The sequence below is a fragment of the Haemaphysalis longicornis genome, unplaced genomic scaffold (genome assembly GCF_048455015.1).
Source record: "Haemaphysalis longicornis isolate Haplotype H1 unplaced genomic scaffold, Haemaphysalis longicornis Haplotype H1 scaffold_1, whole genome shotgun sequence".
NCBI lineage: Eukaryota > Metazoa > Arthropoda > Arachnida > Ixodida > Ixodidae > Haemaphysalis > Haemaphysalis longicornis.
Window position 1 is genome coordinate 174990148 of NW_027526203.1, and position 17338 is coordinate 175007485.

Genomic DNA, 17338 nt, shown 5'->3' on the forward strand with positions numbered 1-17338 from the left:
AGTCTTTCTTGGGCTACTTAAACCCAGAAATTTTGGTCTGTCTGTATGTCTGTCTGTCCGTCTGTCTGTCTTTGACTCGATTCAGCCCCCCAGCCAAAGTAAAACAATGCTTGCGCAATAGTCTTATATAGTCGCAGCTAAATATGCCCGTCTAAGTCCGGTGTAATGTTCATACTTGTCAATATTGTTGAAGAACAACAAGACATTACCCATATATAAGATAACAAATTAATACAGAAGTGGTATTTGCAGCGTTCCTTTATAAAAAATCGTACATGTTTGATTTAGGCGAGATTAAATACTTCATCAACTGAAGAAAAAAATATCACTCCGCCGTCGCCTGCTGTCGCCCGCGCCATATAGCTTCTGGCGGCATTTGCAGAAATCAAATGGCAAGAGTTACGAAAGGTTCCACTAGATAGGTTCCACGTTTTGCTTGGAACGCACGTGGACTAGAGAAACGCGGTTCTATAAACGTTGAAGTAGGGCGCCTCGATTCACACGCGTCTTCGCCGTACGGCAGCGCTGGCATCGAGACACCCGGTTTGGAGCAGTGGAACGCAGGAAATTTAAAATGATTTAAACAAACCTTTGGCGTCTTTACCTTGGGAGGAGCGCGACGCAACAGGAACAACATGAGAGGTGAGCGGGAAAGCGAGGGGAGGCATTTACTTGAGAAAAGACGATAAAGACTATCGTCTTTTGACGACATTTGCAACGAAAGGAGCAGATACGCGGCCAATTTTTTTATCGGGGCGCTTCACTGCACGGCGATTGTGCTCTCTGGTGCTTTACTGATACCGTATTCCATGGCTTTCCTAGCTTTCAACCATCGTCGTCGTTAGACGAAGGGGTTCACTCACTGTTTAATTTTTCACGTCCACACCCCTCTCCAAATCCAGACTGCTTCGACCGTGCCGGAATGCCGCAATCGGATAGAAGTCTGCTTCATGACGCGAGGGACCCAGGTTCAATTCGGACCATGGCAAGCGTTGTAATATTTCTTCACTTCACCCGGGGCCGTCATCATGGTCAGAAAAAGTTGACTTTTTGGGTGTACTGCCAACTACATCAGTGAAAGGCTGGAAGCTTCGCTTTAAAGTATTTCCCATATAATGATTCACTTTATTTTCTATTGCATTGCCTTCCTGTTTAGCTGTTGCCTCGGTTCGATGGCTTAGTAGGTCGCCTACTTTCTCACCTCTTTGTGACTCTCTATTTCTCGCCGCCAATTTTCCACGAAAAGTCCTGTACAGTTACGAAAAAAAACACCTCCACTCCGTGCCCTTCCCCGCTCACGCCTGGTGTTCTTAGGAATGCAGCTCGGGGTCCATAAATCCGCGGTTGTGCATATCAGCCATTAACCACAATGGCTGTCAATCAACTTTGCTGCTGTAACTGGGTTTAGTTGTCCGAAGGAATGCCGCCGGTGTGTCTTGCCGCCATACAACTGCGATGCGCGCCTACACTTTGTCACCCTGCCGCCGTCGGGCTTTGTAACATTCTTGTGCTTCCTTTGTGAGCCATCGTTCTTGTCCAAACAGACGCGCCGAATGTGGAACAGGGCTTTTGTACTCAATAATTTGAGACGCTGAACAACGGGGACCAGAAGAAACACGTAGACACAGACACAGACACAGAAACACGTAGACACGTAGACATAGACGTAGACATTTGGCCCCCTTGTTTAGCGCCTCAGATTATTCAGTATGTTCAACCAACTAGCCCTGATCAGGCTTTTGTTACTTTTGTACTCCCACAGTAATTTTCTTTAAGCGGGTGTAACAGCCGTTAGAGGCGCCGGGTGATGGGGTGAAGCATCACCTCGCGCCACTCCGCTCGTCGCCATCCGGCTCCAAGCCTTTGTGTCGCCTGGGCTTGTTCAGTGTACGCTGCACACGTGCGTGAGCCGGACATTGGAAGGAATTCGGTGAGCTATAGCGCTTTGAACACAACAGCGTGTTTCTCAGCGGCAAGCAGACTTTTTACCGACAAATGCAAAAGCAGTATTTCCACAAAAACCAGTGGAGAACGCTCTGTGAGTTTTGGTCAGGGAAGGAAACGGTTGAGACACAAACACCAGGCATGGGCGACAGTATCCGCCGACACCACGGCGGGCTACGACGGAGGGAAGTGTTTAATATTTAAAGAAACAACGTTTTCTTCCCCATCAAAGCATATGCGACGCGAGCCGCTGAAATCACCACCCCGGTGAAACAAGCGATAAGTTGCTCTTCTCCGAGAGAACCCTAGGACCGATTGCAGACGAACAGGGTAAAGGGGTTGCAGAGAATGGCAAGTGGCAGGCCGGCAGCAGATCACGAAGCCAGTGTACAGCGCTACTGTCTTGCGTGTAAACGGAGCAAATAAACATGGCGTATTTTTTTATCCATTGCGTTTAGGTCTAGTAGCAAACTTTCCTTTTTCTTTCTAAAATTCGCGGTAGGTAGATTTGGCTCACTCGAAAAAAACGCCCCAAGTAGCTATCACGCCCAGGTGGCGCTACATATGTCAGCGCTTTAGAATGTCTGCTATGAGAGAAGACAGGTGGCGCGAAGGAGGGGGGTGCTGTGGCGCAAAAAAGTTCGGGGGGGGGGGGGGGGCCTGGGCCCCCCGGGCCCCCCGGGCCCCCCCTCTTGGTTCGTCCGTGGGTGGGGTGGATTTCGCTGTTTTGGAGATCCAATCTTGCAAATGCTTGACCTTGTGGTGTGAGGTGAAGAGGCTGCTGGTGCCTAATTTGCGTTTCTTCCACTACGTTGGCGAGTGGCGGTAGTTCATCGGCAGTGGCAGTGTGCACGCAGTTTGCCAACTCGCTCGCAGAGCAATGAAGGTTGAAGGTGGCAGCGCAAAATGGTGAATTCAGTATTTAAATATTACCTGAGTGCCAAAAAATCAACTAATAAAGTATGTCCTATTGGCATTCGAACTTGCTAGCTGCGACACACTGCACTCAGTGATTCAGCCCACATGGCATAGCCGCAGTGCTGGTGATGATGGTTGGTGTTTAATGGCGCAAGGCCAACGAGGGCAAAGAGCGCCAAAACAGTGGTTAGGTATGAAGGACGTAAACTCTAAAATCGTTCAACAAAAACAAAAGTAAAATCAGTAAAAGAAAATGAGGATGGCTGGTGTAAAAGGCCAGGTTGTGATGGTGCGTGGCATGAAATTGGGTTTAAAAAAATTCCCTGTGATAGAAAATGAGGTGTAAAAACTTGATGTCACTAAGAAACCTAAAGGAGTGTTGTACAGGAATCATGCGATCATCCGCTAAAAACAATGCTGGGTGTAGTGCAATGTGTTGTTTGTAGAGGTCAACGAAGTGTTTGTGTCGTGTTGTATGGATTTCTTTGCATTGAAGTAGCACATGGATCACGGATAGGCCGTCTGCACACCTGCTACACAGGGGTCTTGGAGATCCCGTGAGCAGATAGGAGTGTGTTGCATGCGTGTGGCCTAACCGTAATCGAGCCAGGGTAACTTCATTGTGTCTGTTGTGTGTGTCAGTGGTGTATGCTCCCAAGAGTGTCTTTATAACAAGTAGTTTGTTGTCTGTCCGTTCATTCCAGTGTGCTTGCCATGTTTTGCGAAGGTGTTGTGTGATGTGTGACTTAAGGTCAGTGTACGTAATTGTTATGTCAACTGTAGTTGTAAGTGCAGCAGCAGAGGCCATTTTATCAGCTGTCTCGTTTCCGGCGATCGCCGAGTGACCTGGCACCCATCATACGGTCACTTCAAGACTTAATGCATATGCTGACATAATGGTTTTGTAAACTAAATAACACGATTTTTACAAAACTGCTTTGATGCCAATGCACGTACTACGCTTAAGGAATATGTGAAGATGATGAACATGGGAATTTTATGACGAACTGTGTGCTTCAAAACCAGAAAAATGCCATAGGCTTCAGCCGTAAAAATGCTGATTTTCGAGTTTGGGGTGTTAGATACCCTAAAATCAGGTCCGTGCGCAGCACACAACACGGTAAGGGCTGTTATTGACGTGTCGCTAAAAAATTCTGCACACTTGTATTTCTCTTGAAGGAACAAGAAGTGCTGAAGGATTAGAGTTGTGGGTACTAGTTTTTTATCAACCGCTACAAAAGACAAGTCGCACGACACGGGGCGAAGCTGCCATGGTGGTAAAAAGTCGGAAAGGGTTGATTTGCAGGTGTCTGAAAAGGTCACAGATAATTCTGACGCTTCCTGTCTCACTCTATGTGAGAACGGAGCAGAGATAAATGGACTATTTAGGAGAAGTTGGGACATGGGTGTATCACAAATAAAAGGTTTGAAGGGATGGTGGGTTATTGACGAAATTTTAAAAGCGTAAAGAAGATCCATGTATGTTCGGTGGTGATCTAGGGACCATTTATCGCACTTGACGTATAGGCTTTGTACGGGGCTAGTACGGAAAGCGCCCGACGCGAGGCGGAGCCCCAAGTGAAGCACTGGGTCTAGCATTCTCAGCGCTGTTTTTGACGCCGACCCATAAGCCACACTCTCATAGTCCAAGCGGGACCCCACCAAGCTTGTGAAGACACTTAAGAGGAGTTGCTTGTCCGCACCATAGGAGTGGTGTGAAATGACCTTAAGAATGTTTATTGCTTTGAGGTATTTATGTTTTAGTTGTTTGATGTGAGTGTTGAATGTGAGTTTCTCGTCTAATGCGACACCTAAAAATTTGTGCTCCTTTTTTACAGGAATCAAGTCACCATTCAATTTAATTTCAGGGTCGTGCTGCCTACCGCGCCTCTTTGAGAAGACGACGCAGGTACTCTTTCCAGGATTAAGCCTAAAACCGTTCTGATATGCCCAGCGAGCAAGCTTGTTTACCCCAAGCTGAACCTGTCGTTCACATATGGACATATTACACGATTTAAATGATATTTGTACGTCATCCACATACATCGAACAAGATATTGTTGGTGGCAATGCCGTTCGAACCGATTTCATTTTGACTATAAACAAGGTGCCGCTCAAACGCCACCTTGGGGCGCGCCATTCTCCTGCACGTGAACGTTTGAAAATGCCGAACCAACTCTGACACGAAATGTTCGCAAAGACAGGTAGCTGGACAGAGTGTTCAACATGTTACCTGATATACCAAGGATTTGAGGTCTCTAAGGATGCCATAGCACCATGCAGTATCATATGCCTTTTCTATATCAAGGAACACCGTCATGCAATATTGCGTATAATAATAATAATAATAATAATAATAATAATAATAATAAGCTTTTATTTCATGAAAAGGAACGCACATTACCAAATCTGGTCAACCCAAGGCATGAAGGCTTGTCGGGCTGTACCCGGCAGTCCGCGACAAGTAATAAAGGTAAAAAATATGGTTAGCAAGTTTTACGTAAACAGGCTAAAAAACAAGGCAGGCTACAGAACAAAAGTAGACCAAAGCAAGCCATATAACAAACACAAAAAATACAAAGTGGTGTAATAGCAAGGATGTACATCAATGGAAACCTACGCATGAAAAAAAAGAGCTGGTCTAAAACTACAACAAGGAAGAATGATTGGTTCTGAGATACAGTTTAAGTGCACGTTTTCATGAGAGAGAGTATAGCTCAGTAGGTAAAGAATTAAATATGTTAGGAACCTAATACTGTCTTGTATAACGACCAAAGCGGGTATAACACTTCGGGGTAATAAATTTGTCATGGTGTCTCAGTTGCCTTATAGGGACGAACGGAAAAAGGAAATCACTCTCCCAAAAATGTTTTGTAACCACAGTCTGAAAAAATAGTGCATCAAATGAAGGCAACTGTAAAAAGGAAAATAAATCAGTATTAGGGGGAACGACCTCATTATAAGCAACGTTTCGAAGGATAGATTTTAACATAGAATTCAATTTTGCGCGCCATGTAAATGTACAGTGATAAAATATAGTATTTCCGTATCTAAGATAGCTATACACAAGTGCATGAACAATAACTTTTCGGACAGAAAATGGAAGCAGGTGTCTGGTGTTGTACGGGAGACAAGATAGGGAACGAAGCTTTTTGCTAATACCTGTGAAATGCGTGTTCCATGTCATATCAGAATCAAACATGATGCCTAAATATTTTACATTACTTGAGAACTGGAGTGGCGTGCATTTGCAGTTAATACATTTTGAGTCATGAGCAAAAAATGGCACAGGATGATCAATTCTTTTATGGGGATTATGAAAAAAACAAGCTTAGTCTTTTGTCTATTAATTCCGATTCCGTTATCCGTACACCAGTTCATAATAGATGTGGCATCTGCTTGAAGGTTACAAACGCAAGTATCAAGCGAGGCTTGAGTTGACAGTAGGACCGTATCGTCAGCATATTGGAATAAACGGCATTTTGATACAAACTGAGGTAATTCATTGACGTAAAGGTTAAATAACAGGGGGGATAAACCGGAACCCTGGGGAACACCCAATTTTAACATTATCTTTGAACTTGTGTAGTCACCTATGCGCACCACCTGAGAGCGATTAGAAAAATAACTGGACAATAGTTTTATAAAGGGACCACGGAATCCAATTCTTTCTAACTTTTTAAGAAGCAGTGCGTGAAGGACTGAATCAAACGCCTTGCTTGCGTCTAGAAAGAGACCGCATGCGAATTCGTTATTATCAAAAGCCGAGTAGATGATGTCCGTAAATTCTTCTAGCAGGGTGATTGTGCTTCTTCCCTGTATGAAACCAAACTGTGCTTCCGACAGTATATTATTCTTATTTAGAAAATTTGTCATTATTATGAGCAGGTGTTTTTCAATTATTTGACTTATTGCAGGCAGAATAGAAATCGGTTTGTAGTTATCTACTTCGCTACGAGAGCCACTCTTATAGAGTGGTTTAACTACAGCAACTTTTAAATCGTCAGGAATAACGCCATGCTCTATGCACCCATTGATAATAAAAAGAAGTACGGATTCGAGCACAGCATAATTACGCTGAAGATCATTCATGTAGATGCCATCTATGCCAGGTGGTTTTTTAGGTCGAAAGCTAAATAAGATGCTGTGTAAGTCTCCTGAAGTAACTGGTGGCAAAAATGGCGATGATAGAGTACTGTTAATAGCGTTAGCTGCATCTCCAGCGAAAGGCTGGAGATATGAGGACGTTTTAGAAAAAAAGCAGTTAAATTCCTGGACGGCAGACGGGAGATTCCTGAAATGTTTTTTAAATACATCTTCTAAAGATTTAAATGTGTTTCGTCCGAATACTTCATTATTAGCTCACCACAATTTCCTGGGGGAGTGCTTGTTTTCATAAAAAGTCTTATTATAATAGTGACGTCTTGCCGACCGAATCATGGTGTTTACCCTGTTGCGCATTGATCTGTGCATATTTCTTAGATCTGTATTGTTTGGGGCACGCTTACAACGTGACCAAAGGGCGTCTGTTTCTTTAATGGCTGTGAGTATATCTAACGATAACCATGAAAGCTTGTGGTTACGTTTTTTTACCGCGATTGTTTTTTGGGCGGCAGTTTTTAGAGAATGAATTGTATCAACACAACACGCGTGAGCGGTACAACTCGTGACGTTACGTAAAAATTTGTTCCAATCAAAATTGGCCACAAGTTTGTCAAATTTAGCGCTATCAAGGATGTTCAGGGAGTAAATTTTGGGGCGGGAATTACTCAGAACTGGAAATGCGAAACGACAGCCTACAATATAATGATCGGCCAGTTTACACTTGAATACTGATGAAACAGTGCTAGCCATAGGGGATCTTACATTAACATGGTCGAGGCAAGATGACACAAGTTTGCTTCCTAAATATTCTTCCCGTGTATACGCAGCAATGGTTGGACTGACTCCCCATTTCGATAATGTGTTTAGATATTCACAAACAACTGGCCTTGATGGCGATAGGGTGTCAATAGTAATGTCCCCAATTAAGCAAACTAAGCTATTTGGTGTTAAGGAGCGGAGGACATCGTCCAATTCGGTTATAAATGAATTTGCGTTTTCTGAGGGAGGTCTGTACATAGAAATTAAGCTGATATCGGCACCAGGCAGAGAAATTTTTAGCGCTACACACTCGGCAGAGATGAGATTCGTAGCGAAGGATGAAACTTTCAGTCTCTCGTGTACAAAAACCATGACGCCACCTCCTCTGCCTTGTCTGCCGAGTGAAACAATATCTGGAATAGTGCTTAAGCGAAAATAGGGGTGTCAAATCAGCATGAATGTTAATTTCCGTTAAAACAATGGCATCTAATATGTGGTCAGTGTTATGGAAGAGCGCAAGAAACTCATCTCAGTGGCGCCGAATGCTGCGAATATTCATGTGCACTACTGAAAAGGCCCTGTCACCTTGAAGCGATAAGCTGCAGAAGGCAGCTACATCGTCACATTCGTTAAAGACTGTGTCCATTGTCGAACAAGCCTATCGAGGTCGGCAAAACCATTGATACGGAATAGGGGAGCGCCTTCTATTTTTCGGACAAAAATTTTGCAATTTTTCGACCAGACAAATTTGTACTCCATTTCTTTGCATTTTTGTTTCACTGCCCAGAACAATTGTTTGTTGAAGCCTGTTAGATTGTCACAGAAAAACATGGGAGAGGCGTCCTTGCTTTCAACGAGCAACCTCAACTTTGCGCGAGAACTAATCCATTTTTCTTTCAACATCCTATTCACAAACCTAACGAGCACTACAGGTTCCCCTTCACGCTTCGCTGGCAGTCTGTGAATGGTTTCTACATCACAATCTTCAAACGGCACTTCCAGCTTCTGCGCCAAGTCAGCGATTAACGAAAGAAGGTCCTCTTTAGGTTTCTGTGGTAAGCCATGAATTTCCATATTTGACAACCTGCTGTACTGCTCAGCATTGTTTGCTCCCCTTCGCAGATCGGAGATTTCTTCCGACTGCTTAGAGACGAGAGAGCGCAGGGATGCTACATCCGTCTCCAGATTGTCGATGGTTACCTGGCGCTTTGCTTCTGAAGCACGCATCTCTTCATACTTTTTTGAGAGGAAATCCATAGACTGTTCCGCGCTCTGCATCGATTTATGAAGCTCATCCACAGTACTTTTCAGCGCAAGAAGCTGATCAACTTTTAGGACAAGGGAGCTAATGACGTCTTTCAGCGGCACTAAAGCTTCTATCTTTGCTGACAATTCAGCAAGTGATGCTGAAACAGGCACAGATTCATCTTCCGTCGATGCCTGGTTATCTGCTATACAAGCGCGGCATCGCCAATTGTCTCGCTTATTAGCCCCCTTTCCCGACATGGTAGTCTCAGCGACGCCAGCACATTTTTTACCAAAGTGGAAACCTTGCTTCATTCGACACAACATAGATATTTGCCTTCTGTAGGCAACACTTTAGTACATTTACCACAGTTCGGTTCCATTATTATTACAAAAGACAGGGATGCAGCAGTCGGCGGCAAGCATGAAGTATCCCGAAGAAGAAATAACAATCAGTGAACACCACGCCTCACCTGCAGCAAAGACAAGCGTAAGCATGTGCCGAGCGCTTGCCGCCGACTGCGAAGTTGCTGCGGAGCGGATGAGCCTTTATCCTCCTGGACGATTCAGATGCGCAGGCGTCGAGACGAGTGCGCCATCTTCCAGCCGGTGATTAACTCCTGAAGATAGAAGCTAGGCGAGGGCCTCCAGGATGGTTGAAAAGCACAAAACCGCGCAGCCAACACCTCGGACAGCTGTCCCCAGCGAGTGCTGTTGCACCCAGCGAAACCTGCAGCAAAGACAAGCGTAAGCATGTGCCGAGCGCTTGCCGCCGACTGCTCAACATGTTACTGATATACCAAGGATTTGAGGTCTCTAAGGATGCCATAGCACCATGCAGTATCATATGCCTTTTCTATATCAAGGAACACCGTCATGCAATATTGCGTATGTAGGTAGGCATATTTAATGTAGGAATCTAGCGCTATTACTTGGTCATTTGTAGATCGCACCGCCCTGAAGCCTGCCTGGCAGCACTCGAGAAGACCGTTGCACTCAAAAAAGTACACACGTATCATGTTTGTCATCTTCTCGATGAGCTTGCACAGGCAGCTTGTAAGGGCGATGGGCCGATAGCTGGCAGGAGAGGTTGGTTCCTTTTCCTCCTTCGGGAAAGGCACTACTACGGCCTCCCTCCAAGTCTTGGGAATGTGCCCCGGAAGCCAGATTTTGTTGTAGAGGTGTAAAAGTGTTTCAAGTGTGTCTGTATGTAGGTGCTGTAACATTGGGTATGTAATGTTGTCTAGGCCTGGAGCTGAGGGTTTACACGTGCTCAGAGCAGCCCTCAGCTCGTGAAGTGAACACAGGGGGTTGTAAGAAGTTTGTGATTTGTTGTTGTCGTGTGGGGACTTCTTTTCACGAGAGCCTTTATACTTCCGGAAAGTGTTCGTGTAGTGCGCTGACCTGGACACGTGTTGAAAGTGTTGCGCGAGTGTGTTAGCCTGGTCTTTTAGTGTGTCCCCTGTTCTACTAACCAGGGGCAGGCTGTGTGTCTGATGTCCTTTGAGTTTCCGTGTACGTGTCCAGACTTTGTGTATGTCGGTGTATGAGTTAATGGATGTCAAGAAGGTGCGCCAACTCTCTCGTTTTGCCCCACGTCACACACGTTTTCAAAACGCCTTTGCCCGCTTAAACAAAGGGAGGTTATCCGACGTGGGATACCGTCAAAGGATACCCCATGTCTTGTTCTGGGCCTCTGGCGCCCGCCTAAAGTCCTCATTCCACCATGGCCTCCTCTGGTGGCGCTGGGCACCAGAGGTGTGGGGAATGGACCTATCGGTGGCGTCGAGGATGCGCGCCGTGAGGAGTTGGGTAACTTCATCAACGTGTAGGTGTCATATGGATATGCACTGTAGTTTAGATGTATCTGTGCATGTATTACCGTTTGCTCTTGCTTCATTGAACCGGTTCTGGGAAGATGGACTGCGTGGGCCTTTACCTATATATGTTAGTGAGGTGGGGAAGTGGTCACTAACATATGGGTCCGTGCCCACACCCCACTCAAGACATGGAAAGAGAATTGCAGAACCAATAGCCAAGCCAAGATTTGAGTATGTATTGTGTCCTAAGTTTTGGTATCTAGGCTGTTTTTTGTTGAACAGGCATGCTCCCGAAAACCTTAGGAATTTCTCTATCAAGCGACTTCGAGCATCCGTGTAAGAAGAGCCCCAAAGACAATTCTGCGCATTAAGTTCGCCTGTTAGAATGAAAGGTTCAAGTAACTCATCTACAAGACCATCAAAATGTGAGCTCGAGAGCTGGAAGTAAGGCGGAATGTAAAGAGAGCGTACTGTTATAAGCCTATTAAAGATTATGGTTTGAATGGCCACAGCCTCTAGGATGGTCTGTAGTTGGACAGTGTGGCACGCCAAGGATTTTCGGGAATTATGGCCAGACGACCTGAGAATGTGCCGCCACCATCTCTGTCCTTCCTAAATACGATATAACTATTCAAGAAATTTGTGTTCCCGGAGTTTAAATGGGTTTCTTGGAGACACATCACACTTGGCTGATTGGAATGCAATAACTCATTACATCATCCAGATTTTAAGAAGGACTTTGCAGTTCCATTGCATAATAGTTTCTCTCCCCATTATTTAAGTTTAGAGAGACTGGAATATGTGCGTGTTTATGTGTCGACTTTCGGGGCTTGCGCTGTTGGAAGGGTTTTTCCCCCTTCTCTACTGACCTGGACGCTGCAGCCCCTTCCTTTCGCTGTGGTGCACGCCGGAACGGCTCGACGTCAATGTCGTCTTCTGAAGGCAAGGGGGTGCCCAGCGGACTGGGCCCCATAGACTTGGTACCCTTATGTTGTTCTTTGCCTGCGCTGCCAGTGCCGAGGGCGTGGGGAGCAGCACAGATGGCACAGGCAGAGAGGTGGGGGAGGGGGTCACTACGGCTGCCTCCGTCTCCATCTCCTCCGTGCCCTCACGTATGCTTTGGGCCGGTGGAGAGGAAACCGTGGATGCAGGGCCATCCCCAACTGACGTGGTTACCACCACACCCGCTGCTGGCTCAGCAAGTGGTGCGGAGGCGGGTTGGGCTGCCTGAAGGAGCCCGGTGGGGGTCGGGGGCGGGACCAAGTCCGGCTCTCGGTACTGGGTCCCCGCCGAAACCATACGCCACTCCGCCCCCCGCCGAGGTGCGTCGGCGTACCTCCCCAGAGGGATAGAGGCGGACTTCTTCCGCGCCTCTGGGTAGGTGATGTTTTCGGTGATGTTAACATTAATTATCTGCTTCTCCTGCTTAAACTTTTCACATTTTCACGCGTATGCTGCGTGGGGTCCCTGGCAGTTGGCAGAGGCGCAGGTTTCTGATTGACAGTTTTGTGAAGGATGGTCATGCTGGCCGCACTTAGCGCAGGTAAGTCGGCCACGGCAACATTTTGTGCCATGCCCGAACCGTTGGCACTTGGAGCAGCGCCATGGGTTCGGGATGTACTGGCGGACAGAACAATGTATATAACCGGCATTTATGGATTATGGAAGGGTGGATTGATAGAAGGTCAGGGTAATATGTTTAGGTGCTATCTGTTTGTCATCGCGGCGTATGGATATGCGCTTTACAGCCATGACGCCCTGATCCCTTAATCCTTCCAAAAGGTCAGAATCTGTTTCGGAAATGAGATCTGCCTCAGAGATCATACCCTGAGAGCTGTTGAGGCTGCGGTGGGGTGTGACCCTGATCTTCAGATCTGCCATGCGGGTTTGTTTTGGGAGGATTGTGAATTGCTGGTGAGTTTTTACTTCAACTAGCACTTCACCAGTTCTGAGCTTTTTGGTGTCGTATGTTTTGCCGATGATACCTCCAAGGAATTTCGAAACAAGAAATACGGATTGAGAGGTAACCGGCTTCGGTTTGTCCACAGATTCAGGGATCAAAAAACGAGGGTAGTTATCTGGCTTTGGAAGCAAGATCGAAGGCAAAGCAGGAAAAGAAACTTCGGTGCGGCCCCTTTCCAGGGACCGATCACGTTTTGCGGGGGGGGGGGTTGAAAATACCATACGGTATAGTATAAAAGCAGAGGACGGAGGTACTTCCTTCGCTCGGGTTACCCTGATACCGAGAGAGGTCCCGGAGCTCACTGCCTCCTAACATACAGGGAGCCCATCCGCCGGAGCTTGACCTGGGTTCCGACGGCCACCGTTCCTGGTTTCTCGCCCTCAAGCTATAAACACATTGTCACGGTTGGATACAGCTTATGTTTGGGGGCTCGAGGTCCGCGGTGTCGCCAATACCGTCACCAAGATTACTCGAGGTGCCCCGTGAGGGGAGCCACAGTGCGGTCGTGGAAGGAAATATAAAGTATATATTCTATAGCCTATTTTTTTTTACTTCCAGCATTCTCAACAGCTTAGATGACTTTTTTTAATACCGTTTGCTCAGTAGGCATCCCTCAAATTTTCACGAATATCTCATCTCTCGCGACTGCATTCATTTGGCAGCAAAGCGATCGCAAATCTGTTCTCGTGCTGCTGACCACTGCGCTAGTTCACCTAGCTGAAAAAGTTTTTCCCAACCTTGGTTTTACGCTTTACAGTAAACGTTTCGGTTGATTTTAATTCCTCAGGGCCAACATTAATTTCGCTAACTCTTCTACCGCCTTTAATTGGTCTTGGATTTTCTACTACCGTACCAGTCAGCAAAGCGTCGCTTGCGCGCTTGTGAGGAGCTACTTTGAATTCATACACTTTACTAAGCTCTATGCAGTCTACGAACTAACAAAATACAGGCAGATTCTTGCAGGCACATATCCTGTCGTGACTTAGTTTTAAATGAGCGAACAAATTGCGACGACTCACAGGCGCCTGGTCGACTGACTGTGTCAGAGAGTCAGCGAGCCACGCAGATAGCGCCGTCAGGCTAAGTCTGCTCGAGTAAGCGTCATTCAAAACGTAATAGGAAATCGGGAAGGAGGATTCAGAGAGGAGGACAGCACTTCTAAATTGATACTTCTACAAAATAAAGTCACGTAAACGCAATAAGAGTAGTCGATACATGGCCTATAGGAACTCGAGACTACAATTTGCGCAAGTCATTCCACAATGTTTACAAATCATTTGCCTGTGCCTTTAAGGTACCTGAAACTCTTATTGTGGGGTCACGTTGACTTCCAAAAAAAGTCCTGTAGCTCCTTTTTGCTGTTCAATAAGAGCCTGAAAGGGGTCAAGCACTATCTTTCGGAGAGTCACCCATACGCTCCCGTGACCCTGTTGCCATGGGCGCCATGTGACTCTTTATACAGGAGAGCCCCCACAGCTCTTGTTACAGTGCCCCAGCAATCATGAGCAAGGAGTCCCGTGGATCTGTTCACGCCAACGGAATCACTCATTGCTATTCACACTTCACGGTAAAAGAACGGGAAAGAGATTGGAGGACAGTAAAATTGATTTTGAGTTATTTAGCGAATCAATGGAAAGCTGATAGAGCAGCGGATCCCGGAACTGATGTGCGCGGACGATACAGTGTTACCAGCACATAATGCGCCGGACTTACAGAAGATGGCCGACATCTGTTGCAGAAGACATACTTATCCTAAATGTTTACCCAAAGAAATCCTGGTACATGGTGTTTAACGATAAAGCCAACAGCAGGTCACTCATAATAGAACTAAACCATGTTACTGACATTCTTATTATTGCTCCGAATGTGCAGAACTGAAATGTAAGCGCATATACTTCGTCCATTAAAAGCGCTTCTTTGCATCTCAATCCACCAAACGAACGTCAAAAAGTATCCACTGCTCATGCGGAGCTTTTTTTTTAGCTCAGTCAAATCTACCTGAAAAGAATTTCAGAAATAAGGAGAAATTTTGTTAACGGGCTTAAATGCAATGCTGTCAAAGCTAACTTCCCTTAGCTGACATGTAAAACGCGATATAGTAGCTTTAGGAGCGTTGTATTTCGGCCCGGTCACATTTTTTTTTGGTGGTTTCTGCGATTCTGTTCAGATGGATTTGATTCATTTGGAAAATAAGGTCCTCATATGACGTAATGCATTTGATATTCATAATACATACACGCGTGATACTATGCACTACACCACCAGCGCAGAACGACAACGGCGGCGGTACTTGGTGACCGTGGCGGCGGCATTTCGTCGTGTTGTTTCTTCACTTGGCCCCCTTCTATCTCAGAGAGCGCGCTCGCCCGCATATTTTCTCTGTTCGCGTGTCTTTAATTACACAGCTTGTAGACACATTTATCACCGTAGTTGCTGAATTGACGCATATAAAATGCAAAAGAAAAATAATAATCACGGCACGATGGCCGGTTTTAAGTACGGACCAGTAACCGGTCAGCAGTCTCACAAACCGGGCGGCCCGGTCAAAAACCGGGCAGGTGGAAACTCTAAGCATAAATACGTAAAGGGACACTAAATACTGAATAATATTTTGTTTTAACTGAAAGATCGTGCGCTTCGTATCTCTCTCAGATTTTGTTCGACGACCATTGATGCATTATTTCCCAAGGAATAAGCAAATCATGCTGTCATTTCTCTCTCCCTCTTTCCTTCCATTTTTTTTTTGGCGTAGCCGTCGCGTCAAAAAATAGAAGCGCCTAGAGCATAAGAGCGTAACCGGTTGGCGCTAGGCATGGAGGAAAGAAAAATTTGCGCTAGGCGCTCACACGCTGGCAGCGGCAACTTTTACGTCTCCAGGCCACGGCCAACGGCGACAACGTTTCTCTGGCGAGGAGACTGGCTTGGCTTCTCATGATTTCTTCCCGGTGGAACGAGAAATGCTTTCAAATGCTCGGGCGACCGGGGCGACCGCTTAAATCAACCACCCACACCCCATCGATCGACACGGCCGCGAGCAACACACAGCCGCCCCAGCTTCCCTAGATCGCCTGCGCTTGCGAGCAGGATGTTTCGAATATCCTGCGCCCTTCAGGCGGGCGCCTTCTCCATCAGCTGCTCTGGAAATGTGCTTATCTTATATTCTCTTCTCTCTTGCGAACCTACAATGAAATAAGCACTCTCCTTCAGGCACCCGTGTCAAGGTCTCCTGTCCGAGCTCTCCCGGGCCCAAACGCAGCGACATGGTAAAGGTACGCAACACTTACGAATTATTAACAGCGACTTGCGGTAAACGAAAGAGCACAAGGTAATTACCATTCAACTTTCACGGGCGATAAGGTTCGAACCGGGCACGGGCACGCTTTCCCGATAGCAACATTCACGCACGGAGACCGGAAGATTAGGAGCTCAGGCGGGTAGGTTAAACAGCTTGTTCCTGTTGCCGCATCCTGCCGGATATATAGCTTGCAGAACCAAGCGTTCACAGTTGTCGATTATTAACTTTGGTAAATTTACACCAATGTGAAGCACGTCTTTTCTCAAACAAAACTTAAAGCAAGATGGCTGACTATGAAGCCTGAGGGAAGCATCCTGTCTCGCAATGTATAAAAGCTGTAGTCTGTGCGTTTAAATAGGATGAGCTCACGGAAAATTTTGATTTAAATTTATTTCCCATTCTCAGCCCCTTAAGAACTATTTATGCCAGGAGAACGTTTATAGATGCTTCACCAATGAGCTCTCGCCGTTCAAAACTATTGTGGCATCCCAAACCTTAGTACCTAAAAGCGTACGGAAAGTCGACACCCATTTTCACGTTTCTGGCATTTTCTGCCGTATTAAACCCCTGCTAGTCACGACAAAGGTGTATTTACTCTCGGCACCGTAATCTATGGATACAGGTCAACGTGTTTACACCATTTACTGCCCCATAAACGTCTGCCTAAACCAAGGAAAGTGCTACTTCAGTACCCATGAAGAACAACTTAAGATAAAAAAGAGACGAAGCGGGGCGGCTAAGAAACTTAGACCACTTCGGGATACAAAAAGTGCGTATGCTCTCATGAAGCAAGGTAGACGTGTGCCGTTATAGCTCAGTGGTAGAGCACTGGTCTCGTAAACCAGGGGTCGTGAGTTCAAACCTCACTGGCGGCTAGCTTTTCTTTTTATTTTAGTTAGGCCTTTGTGCCCTCTGCTTAGATGATATTTTTTCGATTTTTGGTGCCACCCCAAACAGCAGTTTCCTTCATTTTGTCAAATGGGAGACCTCGGCTGAGAGACTGCAAGTACGTGCGTGAATGTCAGGATCTAAGACAGAACGCTGTGTAGTTGAGTGAAAACTTAAACTGGAGGAAGAAAAAACCCAGTACACTCTAAGACAATCCTGTGGTTCAGCTTCCCCCAAATCCCCTTTATTAACCAATTCATGTGAAAGATTATTCGAGACCGAGTGGGTGGATCTTTAAGAATACGTCAGCATCTCGTCTTGCTTTTCTCGCGAACTTGAGTCCACCGTTTCCGCAATGGGCACCCCATTCTATTCCAGTTCGCTACTGGGGAATCAGAATTC

General features: G+C 46.2%; 1 non-coding gene across 1 annotated transcript; it reads left to right on the forward strand.

Annotated features, from left to right (window-relative positions):
• The first annotated feature begins 16851 nt into the window (after positions 1-16851).
• On the forward strand, positions 16852-16923 carry Trnat-cgu (transfer RNA threonine (anticodon CGU)). Its single transcript has one exon. It is a non-coding gene; the product is annotated as a tRNA-Thr (tRNA).
• Positions 16924-17338: the final 415 nt, after the last annotated feature.